Source organism: Zootoca vivipara, chromosome 3 (genome assembly GCF_965207765.1).
Source record: "Zootoca vivipara chromosome 3, rZooViv2.hap1.1, whole genome shotgun sequence".
Lineage (NCBI taxonomy): Eukaryota > Metazoa > Chordata > Lepidosauria > Squamata > Lacertidae > Zootoca > Zootoca vivipara.
Genome location: NC_142586.1, coordinates 65,657,595 through 65,682,474, shown reverse-complemented (window position 1 = coordinate 65,682,474; position 24,880 = coordinate 65,657,595). Strand labels below are relative to the sequence as shown.

Below are 24,880 nucleotides of genomic sequence, written 5' to 3'. Positions count from 1 at the left end.
GCCAGCATGGCCCATGATCAGAGATGACAGGCGTGGAGATCAACAACACCTGGAGAGCAATGGGTTCCCTGTTCCCGTTTTAAACTTTAAGTGAGTGGTTGCTAATCTGTGGCCCTCTAGATCAGGCATCCCCAAACTGCAGCCCTCCAGATGTTTTGGCCTACAACTCCCATGATCCCTAGCTAACAGGACCAGTGGTCAGGGATGATGGGAATTGTAGTCCAAAACATCTGGAGGGCTGAAGTTTGGGGATGCCTGCTCTAGATGTTGCTGAACTCCAACTCCCACCATCCCTGACTATGGACCATGCTGGCTGGGGATGATGGGAGCTTGAGTTAGTGTCCAACACCTGGCAGTTCACCGATCAGCTACCCCTGATTTTAGTATTGTTAACTTTCATTTTACAGGCAGGACCCCAGGTTAGTAGGGCAGTGTCCCCTTCACCCCTAATGGACCAACCTCCACTGCATATAGTCATCCTAGGAACTGACTGTCACTGGTGAAGGGTTGTAGCTCAGTGGTAGAGCATTTGCATTGCACGCAGAAGGCCCTAGGTGCCATCTCTTGTGTATCCAGGCAAGGCTTCTGTCTGAAAGCCAGGAGAGCATCTGCCGGTCAGTGCCGACAGTATGGAGCTAGATAGGCACAAATACTCTGGCTCAGTAGAATGCTTCTTATGTTCCTGTCCTTCATAGTGGAAAACACGGCAGGGAATTGACTTTGGATTATCCACCGGTCCACGATGAACCTTAGGCTACTGATTGGGAACATAAACAGCACAATCCTATGCATGTTGTCTACTCAGGCATAAGCACCCCTTCATTCAGCAGAACTGACTGCCAGGCAAATGTTTATAGGATTGGAACCTAACTAAAACAACATGCAAGATGAAAGCAGTTTCATTCTGACGTCAAGCAAAGTGGGCTGAGTTCATCTGGATTCTTACAGAGTTATTTGTCAAGATAATTTTTATGCCCGAGTTTGAGATGAATGCCAGGAATTGTTCCATGGCTCAGAGCAGTATTAAGCGGTAAAACATTAGATCAATGTGGTAAGGAGGGAAAAGCTGGAGAAACATTCAGCTTCAAGTAATGGAACCTATGCTGAACAGAAGTTAAAAACAGGAATACTGTTTCTGTTTATGATCTTGTTCTGTTCTGTGTAACCTTACCCAACCCATTGTAGTTGCTGCGACTCATGTGTAAAATACATTTTGTATACTGCATCTGTTTCTCTGTCTATGGCTCTAATGCTAAAGGGTCAGGTGGCAGAAGATGGGAAAGACCTCTGCTTGAAACCTGGGATGAGGGAGGAATTTGGTGGATTCCACTTCTAAGGCAGACTCACCTGATCTGCACCTGCCAGACCAAAGAGTGAATCAGATGCGGGTGCACTTTGAAATCTGCATTCCTATTGGATTCCATGCAAAGGGGTTCGAGAGCTGCTGACCACCTTCATTTTTTAAAAATAAAAGTATTCTGCAGATAGCAGCTGCCTAGGATTCTAGCCATATTTTCAAGCACACAACTTAGTTGCCCCAGGCAACAGATATTTCAGGGGCCACATTACCTTCTGGGTCAGGTGCCAATTGTAGGTTGGGATCCATGGCAGTGCAACAAACATGGATTGCATTTTTGTACACTAGGCTGTTTTCTCTGTGCACTCACCTGGTTCCCCTCTGTCCTCCATCCAGGTAAGCAGTGGGACACAGATGTAAGCTGTGTCCCACTGGTAAGCTGTGGTCTAAACCACTGAGGTAAGCTGTGGTCTAAACCACTGAGCCTCTTGGCTTGCTGATTGGAAGGTCGTGGGACAGATTGAGCTCCCGTTGCTCTGTCATAGCTTCTGCCAACCTAGCAGTTTGAAAGCATACCAGTGCAAGTAGATAAATAGGTACCACTGCGGCAGGAAAGTAAACGGCATTTCCGTGCGCTCTGACTTCCTTCACGGTGTCCCGTTGTGCCAGAAGCAGTTTAGTCATGCTGGCCACATGACCCGGAAAGCTGTCTGTGGACAAACAGCAGCTCCCTCAACCTGAAAAGCGAGATGAGCACCAAACCCCATAATTGCCTTTGACTGGACTTAACCGTCCAGGGGTCCTTTACCTTTTTACCTAAGCATAGGTGCCAACTCCCAAGCGCTGAGACACTTTGCAGCCCCCATTTTTTCGAGAGCCCCCTCCACTGTTCAAAGGATGAAGGATGGAAAACAGAGCTTATTCGGTTTTGTTTGCAAGTCTTATGATTTGCAAAAGAATCAAAAGTAGGAAATAGGCTGAGATAGTTTGAAGTTTTTTTTTTTAAAAAAAATATATCAATCAAGTGGTATATCAGTTTTATGAAATAAAACAAATAGTTGTTTACAATACAGAAGGCAATAAAGCCAAAAATCACCTGTAGCATATGTACAAACCAAGTTTCAAACCAAGGTGTACTTATACACAAGTCCCCTCTTTTTTCTCCCCACTGCTTATTCCTGGGGGAGTCAAATCTGTAGAAATTTAAAGCCAATTTGCTTACAGAGGGGTGGAACTCAGCAGCGAAGCTCTAATGTATTTTAATGGAGTTGGACTGCACAACTGCTTTTCATCTTTCAGATGGCTGGACAACTCCTAACACGTTCACATTAGCCATTTTGCACCTGTAGCTAAAACAGTTACTGAGTAAATCAGTAACATATACCTCATACAACCAGGCATGTGTTTGAGTAAATTCATACACACACACACACACACACACACACACACACACACACACACCAACCATTTGTGGCTGCAGTCCAGATAAAGTTAGCTACACTTACGTCCTCAGTGGAGCTGATTTCCTTGATAATATGTGTGGTTTCAACAGGACTTAGGCATTACTAAGCATTCTTTGGGGTAGGGCTGGGAGGATGACGAAACGTCTTCAGGCCTCTCATAGAACATAAAAGGACTAGAAACGAACTTGCCTTCAACAAAACAAAGTAGGCTCCATCAACCATGGAATAACCACTTAATCATTTAAAATCAAGATCATAAAAACCACATTCATAATAGCTGTTTTGCACCTGTAGCTAAGAAGAGCTAAGGAAATAGTTACCAAGTAAATCAATAACATATCATTTTGCTCCAAGGTCTCCATGTACTGGTCCCTGAACCTCTCCTTCTGCTGAGATTTATTTTGATGACGGTAAGTAGCACTACATTATCCAGCATTAAAGATGTTGTTTACTACATCTCTGGGAGCCCTGAAAAGTTGCTCAGGACATGACTGCAGACTGAAGGGATATGAAACTCTTGTCTGTTTGAGGCATCCAAACTTTTGATTTCTCTTTTGTGTAAAGGAAGGGTTCATGACTGACATCTAGAGGTAGTTCATAAGACAGCTTTCTCTCAATGATTGAAATATGTCTTTAATCAGAGTTACTTTCTTTGGGGGGGCGGGGCGGGTTGCAAGAATATATTTATTTAAGAGTTGTAAGCATTGCAGCATCTGAAAAGCAACAACAGTACAAATTATGGTGAAGAGAGAACTTTGAATGGTTTAATTAAATTTGTAGATTCACCTTTGTGCTTGTAAAGAACTGTACTACCATATGCACGACTCTAACTTTGTAGTTACTCAAGCATTTATACAGTCTAGGAAATGCACAGTCCCAGTGCTAGGGAGGGCCCTGGTAGGGCGCAGGCTGAGGGCCGCCCAGATGGTCTCAGGGGCCCACTGACCTGCTGCCTGCCCTTGCTGCTAGGAGAACCTCAATGGAAGGCATTGGGTGGAGAGGCAGGCAGGCAGGCACTGCTTCTGTGCTGGCACCTTGCCACCTACATGCTGAGGCCATCCATCCAGTCATGCCCAGGGAGCCCAGTGATTCAAAAGGCAGTGCAGAAGTGAAAGCCTGTGGGGTCATGCAGCTGCCTAAGGGAGTTCTGTTTGTTGCTTCTGCCGTAGATAGTAGAGAGCTTACAAGGTGGATTTGGGTCTTTCAAATTTCAACAGCACCCTGTGCAAAGGCAATAATATTTCACACTTCCCTGCCTCTTGCCTTCCATTCTGCTCAATTCACTACATGCGGCGCCTCCTAGGTTTGGCACCCATTGTGGCGGCACCAGTCATGCTGCCACCCTAAATTTGCTTCTGAAGGATAGCTGCTGCTCATCTGCCTCTGCCTTTCTTGAGGGTTTCAGTGGTTTCACAAAAAAAACTTCCCGTCCCTAATCTGTAGCTCCTTCACAAGTCTTTGACTCTACCTTCCACAACAACTCTTGCAGAAATTCTAGAATCTCTTCTAAAACATGTAGGAAGTTGTGTGTTCATGCTCTGCTGCTGTAGCCATGCTAGGATCCATGGATTAGGGTAGCATCCCACACTGACATCAGAAGTCTACCAGCACAAGCCTAACTACACCTACAGAATTTAATGATGCTTAAGGTTAAGATTTCAGCCTAGAGCAGAATATCTGAAGCCAGGCATGGGGGTGGGGGGTGGGGAAAGCAGATCTGCCTGCCCTTCTCAGATCACACTGGGCTGATGAAACAGCAGGGTGGAATTGTTGCTGGGGGCATTCAGTCTAACCAGATTTGGGCTGACTGGGGAGAGAGACATTGCCTTCCTTAGGATCCTGTCACTCTGCATCTTTGCACCTCCATCAGCTGTTTTGTCTTCCGCTTCCCCTTTTGGGAGGCACTATACCTGTCCCAAGAAATATGGTTGTTGGTTATGGTCGCCTATGGTGAAAAGACGGAATGGCACTCTGGCCGTGTTCAGCAGCTCTTCTGCTTATTTACATTGAATCACGTTTTCAATCAATCAGTAATTAATCATTTTATTTGTAAGCCGCCTTGCCAAAGTTAAAACCATGCTCCAGGTGGCTTACAACATATGAAAGATTATATAACCAGGAACATAACAAAAGTAGTCATAAACAATAAGCAAAACATCAAAAAGTACATAACCAAACTGAACAGTTTTCACAAAAAATCTGGGAATTAAGAATTGTTTTTTAATTAAGGATATCATATAGAGGAGGGAGAAAGGTTGTTTTCTGCTGCTCCAGAGAAGTGGACGCGGAGCAATGGATTCAAACTACAAGAAAGAAGATTCCACCTAAACATTAGGAAGAACTTCCTGACAGTAAGAGCTGTTCGGCAGTGGAATTTGCTGCCAAGGAGTGTGGTGGAGTCTCCTTCTTTGGAGGTCTTTAAGCAGAGGCTTGACAGCCATATGTCAGGAATGTTTTGGTGGTGTTTCCTGCTTGGCAGGGGGTTGGACTGGATGGCCCTTGTGGTCTCTTCCAACTCTATAATTCTATGATTCTAATTTTATGCATAAAGGTAAAGGTATCCCTGACCATTAGGTCCAGTCATGGACAACTCTGGGGTTGCGGTGCTCATCTCACTCTATAGGCCAAGGGAGCCAGTATTTGTCTGCAGACAGCTTCCGGGTCATGTGGCCAGCATGACTAAGCCACTTCTGGTGAACCAGAGCAGTGCATGGAAACACCGTTTACCTTCCCGCCGGAGCGGTGCCTATTTATCTACTTGCACTTTGACGTGCTTTTGAACTGCTAGGTTGGCAGGAGCAGGGACCAAGCAACGGGAGCTCACCCCATTGTGGAGATTCGAACCACCGACCTTCTGATCGGCAAGCCCTAGGCTCAGTGGTATAGACCACAGTGCCACCCATGTCCCAGATATTTTATGGATAGCAGGACTAAATTAGATACTTTTCTTCAAATATCTGTAGCTAAAGGAAGCTGAAGGATGACCTTGCTTTGAAGCCAAAAAGCTGTGAAGGACAAGAAGGCAAAGAAGAGGTGCCTTTAAATTGCTTCATTCTTCTCACAGCAGAGTACTGTAATTGTTTACTATTCAATTGTGAGCTTTTTGGCAGTTGCAAACTTTTAAAAGTGAGAATCCAAGAGGAAGGACATTACATAATACTCTGAGTGTAGCATGCCATCGATCTCCACATTCTCTGTGGAGCTCCTCTCCTGGTGACAGCGAAAGCGTAGAGCACTTTAGACGGTTGCTTCTTCTTCTTCTTTTACAAGATAACTTTTACAAATGCTCCGGCAATGTTTGAGGAAGAACCTGAAAAGAAGAATGACCTTAGGCTGAACTGGTATTGTCACAAGAGCTATCACATTCTGACGTGGCAAGAACAAGACAATAAGATAGATAAAATCCAATTGGGACTCATGGCTTGGGAGTAGAGAGAAGATGGAACGCTACATACTGACACTAGATTGGTAGACAGATATAATGGGTGTTAGTCTCTCTCCTTGATGTGTGTCCTTTTCCCCAGCTTGCATTTTTCAGATTCTGCATTTTCTATCCCTCTCAACTTTTGCTTCTTCATTTCCTTACTCAAGTCAAGCCCTTTATGCACCACAAAGCCACCCAAAGCAGCGACTGGTTATGAGCTCCACTTAACATAAGTCTAATCAGAATCCCTTTATTAGGGAGGAATAGAGGAATCCTGTTCCCTCTATTAGGGAAGGAACTGACATCTGCTACCCTGAGTGTAAAAATCTAGCAAGGCTACCAATAAATAGCTCCCTTGACACAATTAATTGCAAAGCTGATTATGTATTAATATATACAAATGACAAAGTTAAACACAATGTCAAAAACCAAGAAATGTAATCAAGAGTGTATTATCCTCCCATTTCTATTTAACAAGGAAGACACATGCTCTGTGAAGTGAGTGAAGGGTGGCGGGTGGAAATAAAGATCACAAAAAAGTATCAGGGAAAATTATATGTAACAGTTACCTAACATAATGGTAGAACTGCAGCTTCATGCATAAAATTGTTTCTTTGCTTTTCAATTTAAGTTTGGGGATTGTATGAAGTATTTTGACACATGCATATTTTGACACATGCATATCTGGTTGTGCAAATGCAACATCCCCATTTTTCTCAATATGTACACATATGAAATCATATCGAGAAGTAATGTTCATATTAAAGACATTTGAAATGTTGCAGAAGATCCAATTGTATTAAATGGGTCAAAGATGGATGCAGTAGACTTAAAATGAATCGTCCTGGAAATTGCATGTGCAAATGATAGGCAGAAGATGCAATTCTGTAGAAGAAAACTGGATCCTCATGAATCTGCATGATTTTGTACAGGGTTTCCCTAAACCACCCTTAAATACATCACAGAACAGATCTGTTGACATGAACTGATGATGGTTCTAAGGGGACCTGCATTTGGTCAGCAGGGAGGTACAAAGGAATAGCAGTTTGAGTCAGATTAAAGAGTGAATAACACACACACTCCTGTCCTTCAATTGAAAAAACATACAATTTACCCACACAACAACTCTGTGTGGAAGGGAACTTAGGTTAAGCGACAGTGGTTGCCTAAAGTCAATGACATTCAGGGCTGACTAGGGATTTGAACCCCGGCTTCGACAGGAAATCCATTGTACAGCAGTGAAAAGCGCAACATATAAGAAGTCATTATTGTAGTTATTCACTTTATGGAGAAATGTGTAGCTAAAATGTAGGGGGGGAAGGGAATTGTTCTCCATATTCTCAGTGTTTTTTTATTGAAGAAACAAATCACACAGTAAATTACATCTGATTTGCATGAACTACTGCGTGCACCTAGATCTCGGCATGAACTCGGAAAAAGACCTTGTTTTAATTCCATAGCCCTTTATAGTTGATATTTTTATTAAATTTTCTCATGCTGTAATTCTTCCTGTGTTTCTATTACATTCAAGGAACCCTCCTGGGTATAATTTAACATCTGCACATTACTACTGCTGGTAATGAAAGACTAATATGCACTGCCCAAACTGAGAGAGGAATGAAGGGACAGGCTGCTTCCATTGCGGGGTGTGACTACACACTCTTTTTATTTGAGAGAGAGAAGATGAATTGGGAAAAGAAAAGGCCTGCTTTCATTTCTAGATCGGAGCCTTGCCTGGGTTCTCCTTTTCTCTTTGTGGGTACCGTACTTGCATATGGATGCCTGCTGTGATTTTTCATGAGATGCTGTAAAATTGCTGTCCTTCTAGCAGGCATAGCTGCCAAGTTATCCCCTTTTTAAAGGGATTTTCCCTTATGCTGAATAGGCTTCCTCGCGAGAAAAGGGAAAACTTGGCAGCTATGCTAGCAGGGCGTGCTTTACATGGGACTGGGGCAGGGGAGGAATTTGGTTTCAGTTCACATTTCCCTGTGAACATACCTAATTTGCCCTTTATGAAATGATATGCTGAATAAAACACAGCCGCCCTTCGAAATTCATACTTCTCAGAATTTTGCAATGCAGTTCTGCAGTCAAACAATGTGTAGAAAAATGCATACACTAGGGTTTATATGTTCATACAAACACACATATTAGTGGATATAACATACAAAATAGCACTCGGACAGCAGGCAAAGCAGACATGGAGGTTACAAAGTCAGAATTGCTGTGTTTCTAGTTAAATTATGCAAATTCTCTCTAAATTTGCACCTATATGTAAAAATAAGCACATGCAGATTTTATTCATATCTGTGCCCCTTTTGTCCTCTTTCTGACAATGTGTAAGGGGCAACTATTTGGCATCCACTTCAAATGTGAGCCTGCAAACTAGGGCCGGCAACTTCAACTACGTTTTCTTTCAAGATGATGCCTGTGGTGATACATTCAGCATAGATCATAGGACACACCTAAAATCAAAGGAACAGGATTGATTGCTTCAGAAATATAAGTGCAAATTTAATATTTTGATTAATATATTACAAAATTACTCAAGTAAGATTTCAGTCCTAATTTTCATGTGAGAATTTAGCATGTGCTTACGTGTCTCCCATTAATGTTTATTACAGAAAGTCCCATTTTGTTCAATCAGACTTGATAAATCAAAATATTTATCATTGGATTGCAACTGTACTACTAATTAAGGGGATCTTAATCATACTTACTTGGGAGTAAGCCCTGCTGAACTGAAGAAGACTTACTTCTGAGTAAAGAATCACAGGGTTGTGCTGTGCTTCTCAAAATTCAGACCTCATGAGAAAGAAGAAAAAGCATTCTGCCTTCAGAGCAGATTGCTTGTGATGACTCGAGCCAAGCTATATATCACTGGAAATGAAGTTCTGTCCTGGACCCAAAAAATTTCTGTATGATGTTCTGTATGAACACCATGATCATTGCATTTAGAGTATTAAGGATGTCCTGCTGCAATAGTGAATTCTGTTCTGACACTCTAGAATACATTGACACTGAATTTTTAGCTCGTTCACAATTATCCCTTCAGGCTGAAGTGATATTTCTCTCTTCATTGTGAGTAAAATGTTGCTTGGTCAGTGAAAGTGAAATTTCAGCCTGAAGGGACAGTTGTGAATGAATTAAAAATTCAGTGTCTAGAGTACCAGAACAAAATTTCACTACTGCAGCAAGATATCATTAATGCTTTAAATTCAATGATCATGTGGAGTCCATACAGATAACACAATAACCACTGTAGGGGAAAAAAAAATCTCCTGAACAGAGAGGGAGATAAAAGTAAACATAAATGCCAGATATAGGTTTCTGGTCTCATAAATATTGTGAAGCTGTGTTCGCCAGTCACTTCATACACTATTCTTAGGGGAGTTTTAATCAGCACATGTTGTGCAGTGGCCCATACAAAATGCATTTAGCCTGGGGATTGTTCAGCTGATCAAGCCTTTTCTGTTGACATTCTCTCCCACACAGTAGATACAGTGAAAGAAGGGAAGATACAATCATCTAATGATATCAAAGCAATCAATCTGGAATTGTGCTGAATTTTAGGGATGCTTACTGTAAACTGCTAAAGGCCATGTAAATTAATCGACAGAAAAGTGCACTACCTCCAGCAGAAACCTCCTCTCACTTCAGGGGACATTGCATTTGATTGCAGTCATCAGAAACGTAAACCCAAAGTCCCCCTCCCATCCTAGTCTCATATTACCGAGATTTGGAAATCCCTCAAAGAGTGACTTAGGCCCATAGCTGCCACCACGTCACTCATTATGAAAGTGAAGAAGACAAGAAAGCCAGGCTGGGTACATTATTGTTTTAGCTGATGGAAAAAATAATCTGAGTGGCAGCCACCTATAGAGGAGGTATGGAGAACCTGTGGCCTTCCAGATGTTGAACTCAAACTCCCATAATCCCCAACCATTGACCAGCCTCGTTGGGGCTGATGGGAGTTGGAGTCCAACAGCGTCTGGAGGGCCACAGTTCTCCATTCCTGACCCAAATGAAAAAGCAGATTTATTATATATATGCCAGCTTCTGTTTGTAGGAGAAACTACAAATGAACCTCGGGAGATGGATTAGCCTTTTAAAGAGTTAGTTGTACAGTGGTACCTCAAGTTACAAATGCCTCAGGTTACAAACACTTCAGGTTACAAATTCCGCTAACCTGGATGAGTTACCTTGAGTTGAGAATTTCCCCCAGGATAAGAACGGAAATCGTGTGCCGGTGGCGCAGGGGCAGCAAGAGGCCCCGTTAGCGAAAGCACACCTCTAGTTAAGAACAGTTTCAGGTTAAGAACGGACCTCCGGAATGAATTAAGTTCGTAACTAGAGGTACCACTGTATTTGGGATGTTCGGAATGAAGGGGTCTTTGGCATGTTGTTCAGAAGCTTTCCAGACAGGAATCTGTCCCAAACAAGTTCTTAAACTGTTTCGTTAGACCTAAATGAACTCAGGGGGATCAAAATGGACTGCTGTTCATAGAATCATAGAATCATAGAGTTGAAAGAGACCCAATGGTCATCTAGTCTAACCCGCTGCAATGTAAGAGTCTCAGTGCTGTTGAAAGCACTGAAAGCACATGCTACTACAGCGGCAAGAATGTTACTTCCCCCAAAATGGAAAGAAGCAGAAGTCCCAGCAAAGGAAGAATGGATACAAAAACTTATGGACTATGCAGAAATGGCGAAACTTACTGGAAGAATAAGAAATCAAGATAACACATCTTTTACAAAAGATTGGAAATGGTTTATTGAATATTTACAGATAAATTATAAACAGATAAAAACATTGGCAGGATTATTGTAACAACCTGCAGTTTTATAAGAGCATATATTTAAAGGAGATGAATAAATGAGTAAATTAAGTTAATTTGGATATGCAGAAGATATTAGAAATAAATGTAAGGAACTGCAGAAAGAGGGGGAATGAAGCCAAGTTTTGAAATGTCAAAATGATTGTAAAATTAGTGAAATGTGTAAAATTAGTGAAATGTATCAACTTGAAAAGTATAAATAAATAAAGGGGGGGAATGAAAGCACTGAAAGCAGTGAAGATTTCTTCCTGGTTATTGGTTGAAATCTCAGAGTTATGGACAGAAGATGTTAAGAGAAGCACCAGGCTAAGAAGTAGTTCCCTGTTCAGGGAAGTCTCAGTAAGCTGAAAACCAATGAGCTGAGATCCAGCGGCAAAAGTTGGGCAAATGGCTGAAGAAAGAAGGCAACAGAGACAGGATAACTTATGCAGAACTGCCTTTTTTTGTTAAACAACAGGAGAGCAAGTTGAACTCTTCACCCTGGAATGGTTTTAAAGCTCCAGATTGGAACCCTGGGCTGTGCTCTCAAGCACATTCAGGACTGGTTGACTTCTTCAACCGGAATTTGCTGGAACTCAGTTCCGGCACCGCTCAGGTGGGCACCATTGCCATGCTAAGAGAATGAGGTGAGCTCCGACACCCCTTTCTATAAAAATAGCCCTGGCTGACATACTGCAAAACCAGTCACTGCTGATACACAACAGCAGCTTCCTTATTTTTTTTTTAAAGTAGCAGACCCTAGTCTGGAAACATATTATAATACGGTTTCACATTGAAGTGTGATCAATTTTCTACATTTACTCAGTAAATGTTGGTTGGCAAAAGAGTCAAATGAGCAGAATAAGACATTTGCTTAACTAGACCAACTGTGTAGCTCGGATCTAAGATGTGCAACATCTCCTTTCAGTGTCTTAGATGTGGGCAATCTAGCAGCTCAAATTTAGCAAAATAAAAGTAGCATGCTCTGAGGCGTGTAGCATCCAGCGAACTTTGTTTCAGAGGGCTTTTCTCTGACCTAATGAATTTAGTCCAGTACCATTTGCTTGAGGGCAGGCTTATTTTAATTGACAGTTACTGTACATTGCCTAGGAAAGCACAGTGAAGATAAAATTTACTGGAGGAAAAACAAAACTATTATTATTATCGTATTTATAAAACCGGGTGTTTCCTGCACAAGTAGGTGAGTTGGTAGGTCAATTTGCTTTTCATGTCTCACGAGTCCCTCAGCCTCATGGCAGAGAAGTGAAAACAACTGCTGGTTCATCATTAAAAAAAGAGTAAATGTCCAACCCATCTCATTCTACTGAATTTAGTGTGTGTGTGTGGGGGGGAATATTGTAGCTTGCAGTTTCAGACATTGGGAGATGGCAGACAAGTGTTATTTTCATCCCCCTCAATATGGAGCAAACCCTGGTTGGGAGTTGGTGTGATGTTCATTAGTGATTTTTCTGACTTGCAAGCAGAAATGTCTTTGAAAGTGTGTGGCTTGGCAGGAAGCGGCTCCAGAATGGCTCACTTATTTCAGGACAATTGATGCCCGGCTCTTCAGGGAGCAGGAATAAACGATACGTCTCTGAAACCCTCATGCTGTCTAATTTTTCAAAGCCGTATTAAAGTACCATATGTTTCTTAATCTTGACATGCTTTTGTCATGAAAGGAATGATGACGCGAAGGGTGGAACAGCACAATGGACATTAATGCCTGTAGAAAATGCCAGTGAGGGCTGACGTGGGGCAGGATAGAGGGACACCTACTGGGATATTATTGGATCAAATGGATTGCATGTGGATTAATACAAAGATGATCCTGTCTGACTAATCTGATAGCATTTTTATTTTTAGGCAAGAGGACAAAGGAGCAAACAGGAGGGGTCTACAAATATTATTTACCTAGCCAGTGTGATATTTTCACAGCAATGGTAAATTTTAAAAAGCTAATCGGCAGGGACAGCTGTATGGTACAGAAGGTGAACATGCTTGAATGGTTCAGGAAGTGGCTTAGATATTGATCACAGAAAGTGCTGGTGGGTGAAAAAGCTTCAGTGCAGATTTAGGTGACAAACACAGCTAACAACTGAACGAGAATTGAGACCAGGTTTCTTCCTTTTATCCCTATTGCACATATAAGATTTGAGGAAACAGAAGAAAAATGCAATAAAACAATAATTGTTATGTCCACCGGTAGAAACATATTGGCATAAGTGCATGGCTAGATTGTTGACTATTTGATTTACAAAGCAATCCCGCATACGCTTCCTCAGAAATAATCCCCACTGAATGCAATAAGATGGCATCATTTCAGCCTTGAAATGATGAACTAAAAGACTGAAGGATTAATCACACTTAAATATCCCAATAAAACCTTATTGCAGATATTACCTTATTACCTCCTGCACTAATCCATAATGAAGGGTCCAAATGTAAGAAAAGAGTGGGAATAATGGTCTGTGTGAACCCCCCAAACCCAACCATCGCAAGGGGTTGTTAGTAAGTCCTGTTGCTACAGCCATAGTAATATCTTTGTGATGTGGCATATGAAAATCAAGATGATTTGGAAGAATAGGAAATATTTTGTCTTACTTTCCCTATTGATGAAACATGGAAGTAGAATGACTATAATAAATAGAGAGTCATCTTCTTGCTATGCTATCATTTCTACTCCAAATTCCATGGGGCCTCTGAGTCTTTTAAGTATCAAACTTCCTAAGTAAACAAACATTTCCTTTTTTATTTTTCTCAACATCACTTCACATTTATTCATATCTTATACAATGTTTTGGACTTCCATCAACCACGACTAGAGATTTCCAGTCCTCTTAACTTAATTTTGTATTCCCACAACGTCACTATTAGTTTAAATAATCTATAACAAATTCTCCTTTTCCTAAATTTTCTTTGTAATATTTCATATAGTCATCCTTACAATACTTCTTGCAAACCTACTAGCATAATCTGTTGTTTACAGTTGTTCTTCAAATAGTTCTCAAATTTATTCCATTCTTCCAAGAACCTCTGGTCCTGACACCCGCCAGCTTCAAATTCTCCCTGTCCAATTCTGCGTAGTCCATTAATTTCATCTGCCATTCTTCCTTCGTTGGTAACTCTTCTTGTTTCCATTTCTGCGCCAATACTACTCTTGCTGCCGTCGTCGCATATAAAAACAGTTTTTTTTATCTTGTCTACTAATATCCTTGCTTACAATACCAAGTAAAAAAAGCTTCTGGGTTTTTTTTTAATATAAATGGATATTTCAACATCTTTTTCATCTCATTATATATCATTTCCCAGAAGCTTTTTACTTTCTTACATTCCCACCATATGTGATAAAATGTTCCTTCTTTTTCTTTACATTTCCAACATTTATTACTTGTTTTATACATTTTAGTTAGTTTCACTGGTGTAATATACCATCTATACATAATTTTCATTATATTTTCCATCAAAGCATTACATGCAGTAAATTTTATACCTTCTTTCCACAAATCCTCCCAATCCTTTAACTGCATATTATACCCAAAGTCTTTGGCCCAATGTATCATGACCGACTTTACCTCTTCATCTTTTAAGTGCCATTCCAACAGCATTTATACATTTTAGACAATATTTTACAATTTTTATTCAATATTTCAGTTTCAAATGTTGATTTGTTATGCTCAAATCCGTTTTCTTTTAAATTTTCTTTAAACATTTCATTGATTTGGTGACATTTCATTGATTTTTACATATTCCTTTACCACTTCATAAGGTTTCATTTTCCACTTCCTTTCTTCCTTCCTTATTAATTTTTCACATGTAACCCATTTTTCACTCATGTTTAACTTTTCCACACTCATAACTTCCAAGGGTGACAACCTCCAAGGTGTTTTACGTTCTGATAGCTATCACAAATTTCAAGTAGAGATCGTCGGAATATATGGTTACCAAATCCTTTATGAACCTTTGCTTTATTGTACCATAAGTATGCGTGTTTATTATATTTGTGTGTGTCGAGGATACCTGTTGCTGTTTTTTCTTTCTCTTTTTTGAGAAGGATTATTGGATTTATTGCTTCCTCCTTTTTGTTAAAGAAGCCAAAATATATGGATTAGCCAAACAAGTGGCAGAATATTGCACATTTTATTTTAATAATTGGAGGTACTGTTTGGTGCCCAACTCTCTTGTGTGGTTTTGTTTCGACTGGATTGGGTTTTTTTTGAGGTTGGAAACTTTGTGGATTAGCCAAACAAGTGGCAGAGCAGGTGGGAGACATCTAGTGGTGAAGAATATAATAACATCCAAAGGAAGAAAATAGAGATAAGATGTCAACACCAAAAAAAGAGCAGAAGGAGGAACACCAGGAGAAATGAGGAGAGGGTCGAAACAGGAAGCTGAAAATAAAGGGGATATAATTAAGATGTTTGCAGAAATAAGAAAGGATATAAAACAGAGTTATTTTTTTGGAAACAAGATTGGAGCAAATGAAAAAGAAATTAGATTTGACAGTTGCTGAGATGAAAGGCCAAATGAAAGAGATAACTAAAAGGACACAAAGTTTAGAAGAAGGGATGAAATGAACGAAACAAGAGATGAGAGAGATGAAAAAGGAGGAAGAAAAAGTTAAAGGAGAAGTTCTGGAAATTAATAAAACACAGGAGGAGCTTTGGGATTCGATTGCAATGAATGAATTGAGACAGAGAGAAATGAATCTGAGATTTAGATCAGTCCCATAATCACCTGGGGAAAATATTATGGACAAGTAAACAAGCATTTCCATTTGACTATATTACCTGGAAGAGAGCACGATCTACCCTTTTCTGCGGTGTCCAGTATTGTCCCATTCCATGTGTTGATTAAGCACAGAAGTAGAATGCCTGAATTGGGCTTATTGCTTATTTTGAAGTATATGTCTCACTTCCTATGAGACTGAAGCCTGACTAGATATGATTGAGCCAAACAGCTATAATGCATATGTGTAGGTGGGAGAGTGAATATTGACACTTGTCGACTTATTTCCCCTGAATTTTCCTGTGTCCAGCCACTTTCCCGTGGTGGGGCGCTTATTGCCAGTGACCCAGCAGTGACCCATGCCATGTTCTAAACCAGCACTTGTAGTTCTCCAGATGTTCTTGGACTACAATTCCCATCATCCCTGTCCATTGACCATGCTGGCCAGGGTTGATGACAGAAGGAGTCCAACAATATCTGGAGGGCCACAGGTTCCTCATCTGTTCTTAAACATGGATCTGCTGCTGTTCTTAAATGTGGACCAGCTGCCCCAAGGATTGAGGTTCAAGCTTCTGAGGGTTCAGCCCAGAACCAACACCATCACACATTCATTTCTACACTACATGCTAAATGAGTTAAGCGTTTTCTATATACACCAGCAGATGCCTCTAATTAACACAAACAGCATCGGAGATGCAGTGCGCACAGGTCTGAGCTGCAACTTGATGGGCAGTGATATCTGTCAATACATCACCTGACAGTCTCACGAATAAAGCGCTTGCAATGCAGCTTTACATTTCACCCTGAGAACCAGTGCAGGTCGTCATGCACGATAAATGGACACAGACTGTGGACATCCCAGACGGCAAGAAGTTGCTGTGCGACACCATCAATCCATTCTCTTCTTGATCCCTTCCAACAAGTGAAGTACTTAGTGGCACTCCATCACGCTAAGAAAATGAAATGCACACAGAAGGATAAGTAGATTGACACTTGATCCAGTCTTTTAAACAAGGAGTAGATGTTCTTGTGCAGCAAATTATTTTTATGTAAGTAATTAATAATGGGGAAACAATGCAGTGTCAAGGAGCATCCCAGGGGGAGAAATTGTCAGCCTGGTTATTCATTTATTCTTTTCTAACTAAATTGATGGGATAGTCTGATGCCTTTCTGGATACCACACAGATGATGGAACGGCAAACAAGTTGCATTTAAATAATGAGCAAATCTACCAATTAGTCAAAACCTAATCTTCGTGTCTTAAAAATGATGAAGTGCACTTAATGTGGCCTTTGCCAATTTGAAAAGAGCTTTAAAAATTGTGGAAAAAACCATAGATATTGATCTAAACTTTTAGTCACAGATTCAATAGTACATTAATCTAGTGGGGCCTTTACTGAGACTGTGACTGTCACCAGGATTCATTAATTGAAGTTTAATGTGATGTAACTGATAGTCTCTCCTCTTATAAGCTTATGGTACACCTTTTTTTAAAAAATGAGCATGTTCAATATACTGTATGACTATATATCTATTCCAAAGATGAAGCCAGTGTTGGACAATCTGTTAGAACACTTTCTGTTTATTATTGTTATTCTTTATTAAATTTCTTTCCAAAGGAGCCCAGTGTAGCAAATACTGGTGGCAAGACATAGCCTACAGTTAAAAATAAAATAAAAACACATTTTAAATATTTAAAAACAATTTAAACCTCTAAAAACATAAAAAATGTTCATTGCACTGTATCATATTGCTGATACATAGTTGACTTCTATATATATTGCAAAGCTAAAAGCAGCTTTGGACAATCTGTTAGGATGCTTACTATGGATGTAAAGGGGTGAATGAAGCTTCAGATTATGGGATAGAACATAGGCTTGCGTACAAATTGCTCTTTTCCCAATATAAGGATAGCAAGAGATATAAAAGCAAGGTCAATACAGACTCCAGTCTTTGAATTATTCTTTGCTGTTGGCTACGATGCTCCAGCTTTTGTATGATGAGATAAGACCTCCAAAACCATTGACTCAGCTGCTGAGTGTTAGGGAATGTTTATAAACACTCCAATTGCCAAGCATGCTGTTAGAACGGTGAGGCTAGGTACAGATGGTTGTATGCTTTTGTTGGAAAGTGGTTTCCCTGACAGAGGAGCAGGCAGTGTTCTTAAAATGACTAGTGATTAATTGTTCAGTGCATGTAAACACGGTATTGGAGAATGGCATGAGTTATATATGTTATGCATAAGCAGGACAAGTGTGTGTGTGAGTGGATGTGTGTAAACATCATCATGGGAGGGGCGTTTCTAGGTGAAATTTTGAAGCTCCCTTGTTATTTTTGCTATTGGATATTGCAAGTTGCTTATGTAATCTTGCTATATTTATGTTATTTTTTGCATATTATTATATATTTGTTTTGCTATGTTATTATGAAATTGTTGTTATGTTATTGTTTTTCTATGTCATTATGAATTTTTTGTAGTGTTTGTTTGAAATGCATTCCTGTTTCTTTGTTGTAAACCACTTTGAACATAATTTTTTTTTGGGGGGGGGCTCACCTGTTTGCCCTCTGACACAGAGCCACTTCACTTCTTACCTGAACCTAGGTCGTTACCTAGAAACTTGCCTGGCTATTTCAGCAATTGAATCCTTGTTGGATGCAGGAATTTGAAGAGTCTCAGGCATACATCCCCCCCCCAACCACCCACTATGTAAAAGAAAGAATTTGGAGGATGTTTGCTGTATAGGAGTGAAAAGAGCCATCCTTACCAAAATTCCCACTACACTACTGTTAAAAAGACAAAGGAACCCTCTGTCCCTTTAGATCTGGTTATCCTATCCCAAACAAGATGCGAAGATCATATAAATAGCAGGATGATAATTGCTTGAGCAAGCACTGGGCAAAGTCCACTGGGCTAAATTACCTTTAAAGAACCCTTTCTAAGCAATATTCCACCTCATACTCCACCTCATGGGTTAAGATGTAAAAGCCCTCTATCCCCATTCTCAGAAACTCAAAGGGTGGTAGCTCAGGGGAGAGCATTCTTGGTGGCAACCCCTAAGTTGTGGAATTCCCTCCCCACAGGGAAGCATGTGTCATGTCCCTCATAGAAAAAAAAAATCCTTCAGTAGCACCTTAAAGACCAACTAAGTTTTTATTTTGGTATGAGCTTTCATGTGCATGCACACTTCGTCCCCCATAGAGTTTTCATTATTTGACGGAGGCACAACATTTTAACCTGATCTTTGATGCTTGTGATATATTGTTTTAGGACCCTGTTGTGAATGTAATTTGTTTTAAATTGGTTTTAATGTTGTATTTTGCATCATTGTGACCTGCCTTGGGACTCATTCTTCTATTTAGAACAGCTCCATTGGCCAGCTCTGAGCAGACACAATCTCTGGCACAATATGAGCTCTAGCCTGGGTTAGATCTAATTCTAAACCACTGAGCCTCTTGAGCTTGGCAATTGGAAAGTTGGCAGTTCAAATCTGTGTCTTGGGGTGAGCTCCCGTTGCTCTGTCCCAGCTTTTGCTAACCTAGCAGTTCAAAAGCATGCCCGTGAGTAGATTAATAGGTACTGCTGTGAGAGGAAGGAAAACAGCGTTTCCATCCGCTCTGGCTGCCATCAGGGTATTCTGTTGTGCCAGAAGCAGTTTAGTCATGCTGGCCACATGACCCAGAAAGCTGTCTGTGGACAAACGCCGGCTCCCTCGGCCTGAAAAGCAAGATGAGTGTCACACCCATAGTCACCTTTGACAGGACTTAACCGTAGACCTTTCCCCCATTTTTAACTCTTGAATTCCAGGTCTGCATCAAGTCCTGGCCACGAGATACAAGCCATATCCTGACTCAGAATTCTGGTTGTGAGCCAGTTCTGAGCTTTAAAATTGATATCTTGATCTGCAGAGGACTATTAGTGGGCAACTTTAGGAACACTTGATATCATTTTGATTCTTAGAGTCAGCCATGGCCTTCACCCTTAGATCACCCTAAAATCTATATCCTGACAGGCAAGTCCCTAACGCTCTGTAATGAGGAGATTACTATAAAATATAAATCTTGATGGTGAAGTTTTTCTTTCTCATCCAGATGGGGGAAATGCAATTAGCCTATCATATAATGAAGAAAAATCAGGCTGAGTTATGACAAGGTTTCCAAGCGCTGTTGCTGAGTCATCTACTCTGATACCTGAATATGCAGATGGCAAGCAACTCATATTGGCAGGTGCACCAAGCTTCACAAGAAGATTGTATCCAAGTTCCAGCACTCAGCATTGCTTACTCATTCACTTCAGAGAGAAAATGGCAAATCAAGGAAAAATAAATGCCAAATCAGACCCTTAGAAGAGTGATTAAATCGTAAACATCTTCCAGTGAGTTATGACAAGGATATATCTCTTGGGTAATCCATATATTTACTCTGAAAGATGACCAAAACTTTATGTGACAACAAATCATGTCCACAACTTGTAGACAAGGGGCAAAAACTTGCTGAAAGAAGTGATAAGGATTGTTTGTGATCTTAGAAAATAATGTTTTTAGAGATGGGGAGACATTTGTTTTTGTTTCCCCGTGACGGGGTGAGCTCCTGTTGCTTGGTCCCTGCTCCTGCCAACCTAGCAGTTCGAAAGCACGTCAAAGTGCAAGTAGATAAATAGGTACCGCTACCGCGGGAAGGTAAATAGCGTTTCCGTGCGCTGCTCTAGATCACCAGAAGTGGCTTAGTCATGCCTTTTTACCTTATTGTCATGCCTCAGGCAAAATTTGAATTGGAACACAGTTATCCTTTGAAATTTGCATTTATCTGAATTTTGCGTTGCAGTTCTCCATTTTTTTTAAAATTGCTTGCATTAGGAGAAAGTACACATAAAAATGAATATATTTGTGAAAATAACACACCAAGATGCATTATATTAGGGGAGATTGCTTACAGAAATATATGTTAGTCAAATCTCCCCACAAAAATGTGTTTATTAGGAGAAATTCACACTAAAATGTTGACAGATTTTCATAAGGATTTCTATTGTAATGAAACACTGAAAATTGCTGCAGAAATGTGGAGAACTGAATAAAAGATTGGAAAAATTAACCTACCTTCAGGTGCCTATAGTACCTCATCACACATATACAATTTTTCATACAATGTTCCTATCTAAAGATTGTCATATCCTCATTTTAAGACTATGTCTCACATCTTGCCAGATATCCAGTTAGTTTTTGGACAATGAAGTTATATTTCTTATTGTTTAAACCAAGTAGACAGCTAATGAAATATTGGATTTTTAATCTCTCTTGTGGACTCCTTGAGAGACAAGTGTCTTGACAAATGACAACACTTCAAGGGATGATGGACGCAAGCATAGAGTCATCTCAAAAGTGCCCACTGTAATCAAATAGCTTATTTCCCAAGCACACAGCAGCACCACAGGGCTATCCACTAAGCTGAACCTATTAACCTTGACTGGAACAAAACAATGACACTGCAGACAAAACCAGACATTGTCAAATACAGTCACCCTTTCATAATATGCAGTAATGTAATAGGTGACATGACACAATTATGTCACCCACTTCCCTCTTACCATTCTGTTTTGTTGGATGACATTGCATTATGTGTTTCATCGCTATGAAGACCCGAGGGAGGGTCTTTTTAGTGGCAGCGTCCCAGCGATGGAAATTCCTCTCCTCTGTGACTTGACTGGCGCCTACTCTTACAAGTTTTCAGCACTATTTCACTCAGGCATTTGCTGAGTCTTCGTCCCTGAGCTGTACGTTTATCGTTGTCGAAACAAAATATTTTCCCCCCTCAAAGGTGAGGGCTCTAAGCTGTATAAAAGGATTCAGGACTACATTAGGAAACAGAGTATGTCAGAGGAAAGTAGCAACTCTCTTCCTGAATATCGTGTTTAGCATTTTACAGAGCTTCTTTGTGTAAAATATAACCTGCACCATGGGAGCACAATAATTTAAGTTATTTAAAACTATGCTGTCAGAGGTTTGGGGCTGGTCCCCCCCCTTTAAATAAAAACCAGAAAGGCTGCAGAATCTCCTTCATTCAACTGTCCATGTATCTGGCTACTTTAAAAATCCAGGAGGTAAGGTTTATGCTGCAGCCCTGGTCTTTTGTCCCATCCCAATGATGGGTAAATACTGTGATATTTCTGTTCATCCAGCTTTCCTTCCTCAATGCCATTCAGAATTATTGAATGAATGCTATGAACAAACAATATTAAGATGCTTCATTTCATGTCTGAAGGGGAAGGTGTGCATGGGGAAAGTCATAGGAAGTTGCCTTAGACCAGGGGTGTCAAACTCAAATTCATCGGGGGCCGCATCAGCAGTTTGGTCACCCTCAAAGGGCCGGTTGTATCTGTAGGACTATGTGTCCACTCTTTATTATCATAAATTATTGTCACTGCATTCAATTATTACTGTTTTTTGTAATCATGTAAGTAATAACTAGCTCTGAAAGCAGAAACATAGTCAGAATAATGGCAAGTAGATATTCAAATGTACAATTATTGTACAATTTATTGAAAAATGATTTTTGGTAACTGCACTGGGTGGTGGAGGCTCGCTAGGGTTTCATGCAGGACCTTTGCAGAGCTACTAGTACCTGGAGATGCTGGGGTCCTTCTGCATGCAGGACAGGTGTTCTGCCAGTGAGCCACCACCCTTCACCAAAGGGACTGGTTGAGGTTGACTCACTGGAGCTGCTCTCCTGGTTCCAGGGTTTAAGGGCCAGAAGTATAAAGCAGCATCCTATGTTTCTGAGGAGAGGGAGAGGGAGATGGAGGGGAGGGAGGGAGGGAGGGAGGAAGGCAGGAAGGAAGAAAAGAGGGAGTGGGAGGGAGAGAGGAAGGAAAGAGGTGAGAGAAAGAAGAGTAGGAAAGAAGGAATAAAGAAGGAAAGAAAAAGAAAGAGGGAGAGAAGACAGAGATAAAGAAGGAAGGAGAGGGAAAGAAAGAATAAGAATGAGGGAGAGGAAAAAAGATGGGAAGGACGGAAGGACGGAAGGAAGGAAGGAAGAAAGAAAGAAAGAAAAGAGGGAGCAGGAGGGAGAGAGGAAGGAAAGAGGTGAGAGAAAGAAGAGTAGGAAAGAAGGAATAAAGAAGGAAATAAAAAGAAAGAGGGAGAGAAGACAGAGATAAAGAAGGAAGGAAGGAGAGGGAAAGAAAGAATAAGAACGAGAGAGAGGAAGAAAGAAAGGGAAGGGGGGTCGCTGCCTTGATTCAGCGCCAGAAAAGAGCGCGAAGGGACCCAGGGGCAAAAAGCATTTCCTGTGCAGCGTGAGGCAGCGGGTGTCCATTTTAGGAGAAGTGCGTAAAGCCTCAGAGTTGCACATTCGTGAGGCTGAGCCGCTGCTGAGCTCACGTTCATGAGGCTGAGCCGCGGCAGGAGGAGGAGGAGGTGAGGCAAAAGGAGGAGGCGACGGCGGCTTGCCGGGTTGGTGCCCAGCAGCGCCGTGCTCTGTAGCACTTTGAATCCTCCTCCTCCTCCACGCGGCGCTGCTGGGTGCTTTGTCTGTGCTTCAGCAGCAGCAGCAGCCGTTTCCAGGCGCCGAGCCGTGGCAGGAGGAGGAGGATTCAAAGTGCTGCAGAGCACTGCTGCGTCGCAGAGGCTCGGGACTCTCCGTGCGGCACTGCCAGGCGCTGACCCGGCAAGCTGCCTCCTCCTTCTCCTGCTGTGGCTCGGGGCGCTCCACGTAGCGCTGCTCTGGCCGCCTTTCTAACCCCCCCCCCGCCCCAGCTGTTTGTCGGCGCTTTGTCGGCGCGGCGCTTCAGCAGCAAGGTCCCGCTGCTGGGTCCCGCTGGCTGGGGCGCTCGGCGGGCCACATGACAAGGTCTGGCAGGCCGGATTTGGCCCCCGGGCCTTGTGTTTGACACCCATGCCTTAGACTGAGAAAGACCATGGGCCCACTGGCTTCAGCCAGGTCCAAACTCACGGGCAGTTGGTCTCCAAGATTCCAGACAGGGGTCTCACCCTACCTATCTGGAGATGTCCAGAGTTGACCATGAGTCCTTTTTTTTGCATGCACATTGATTTTAATCACATACTTAACTTGATATGGCAGATATTCATTTATGATATAAGATGTGTCTCTTGCCTTTTATTTGTGTGTTTGTGTGTGTGTTCAAAAAATCAAAGTGGCTTCCAAAAACAAACATTAAAACACAAAAATCATTACCTTAAACCCAATAAAATCAGTACAATTTTAGGGGGGAAATGTTCCTTAATTGGTAATGATTAAACTGCCTAGGGCACTTTAGGGACAGGATCAGAACAGGAGATAAGCCGTGAAAGCAAAGGAAAAAGATCATCGTACACATAATACTATATTAAATGAGAAATACGCTGGCTATTATGCAGGCTTTCTTTGTATGCTAACTTAAAGAGAGTCTGGAGTAGGGTGTCTCCCACTCCCAGTGGAAGAGTTGTTACTTTTCTCTTTACATTCCTTGTATTTCTATATCCAGCAATTGGATACAGACAAGTGGGAGTTTGGGGTTTTTGTTTTTTTGTTTTATATGAAAAAGCACCAGGAAGCACACTGCCCTATTCAAGCATATGCAGTACACACATTACAAAATGACGCAGCTTCTCTGAAATAAAAAGCTGCACAGAAAACAAAATATTTATGTAAGGTAACTCTCCTGTTCTATCACAAACTGATGGATTGCTTTGCAGGAATTATTTACATGAAAACTCACACCTAAGCACGATTTTTTCACTCTCCAGGTGACACCTCCTTTGACAATCTAACATGATTTCATCTTGAATGTAAAAGTAACACACACACACACACACACACACACTTTTATTATTATTTGCTGACACCAAGCACTACTGAATATGCTGACATTTCATGGCTGATAGCTGGATCAATCAATCCTAACTAATTACTGTAAATAAATAAATAACTGGTCCATAAATCTGTGTGATCTAACAACACAGGGTGGGGGAATATAATTGATTTATGTAATCTGAAATTTCAGCAATACAATTTTGTGCAATTATGCTTGTTTACCTCTTTCAAGAGTGGGTGTCCCTGATGCATTTTGGATTTGTAGAGGAGGCTCTTGTTTTATTCTGCCCCAGTAGTTCCCCACAGCACAACTTGTGATTTATTAGCATTGTCTTTGAGGTCTACCAAA

The 24,880-nt window shown here is 41.2% G+C and overlaps 2 long non-coding RNA genes across 5 annotated transcripts in view; one reads left to right on the top strand and one right to left on the bottom strand.

Moving 5' to 3' along the window:
- The first annotated feature begins 3,085 nt into the window (after window positions 1–3,085).
- On the top strand, window positions 3,086–11,744 carry LOC148686281 (uncharacterized). Its single transcript, XR_015949021.1, has 2 exons — window positions 3,086–3,170; window positions 11,480–11,744. It is a non-coding gene; the product is annotated as an uncharacterized LOC148686281 (long non-coding RNA).
- Window positions 11,745–11,860: 116 nt separating this feature from the next.
- The window catches only part of LOC148686280 (uncharacterized), an 81,529-nt gene continuing 68,509 nt past the window's right edge, over window positions 11,861–24,880 (bottom strand). For all 4 annotated transcript variants that reach the window (XR_015949015.1, XR_015948998.1, XR_015949008.1 and 1 more), the window contains one exon: window positions 11,861–16,676. This is a non-coding gene — a long non-coding RNA (uncharacterized LOC148686280). The remainder of the gene's footprint in view (window positions 16,677–24,880) is intronic.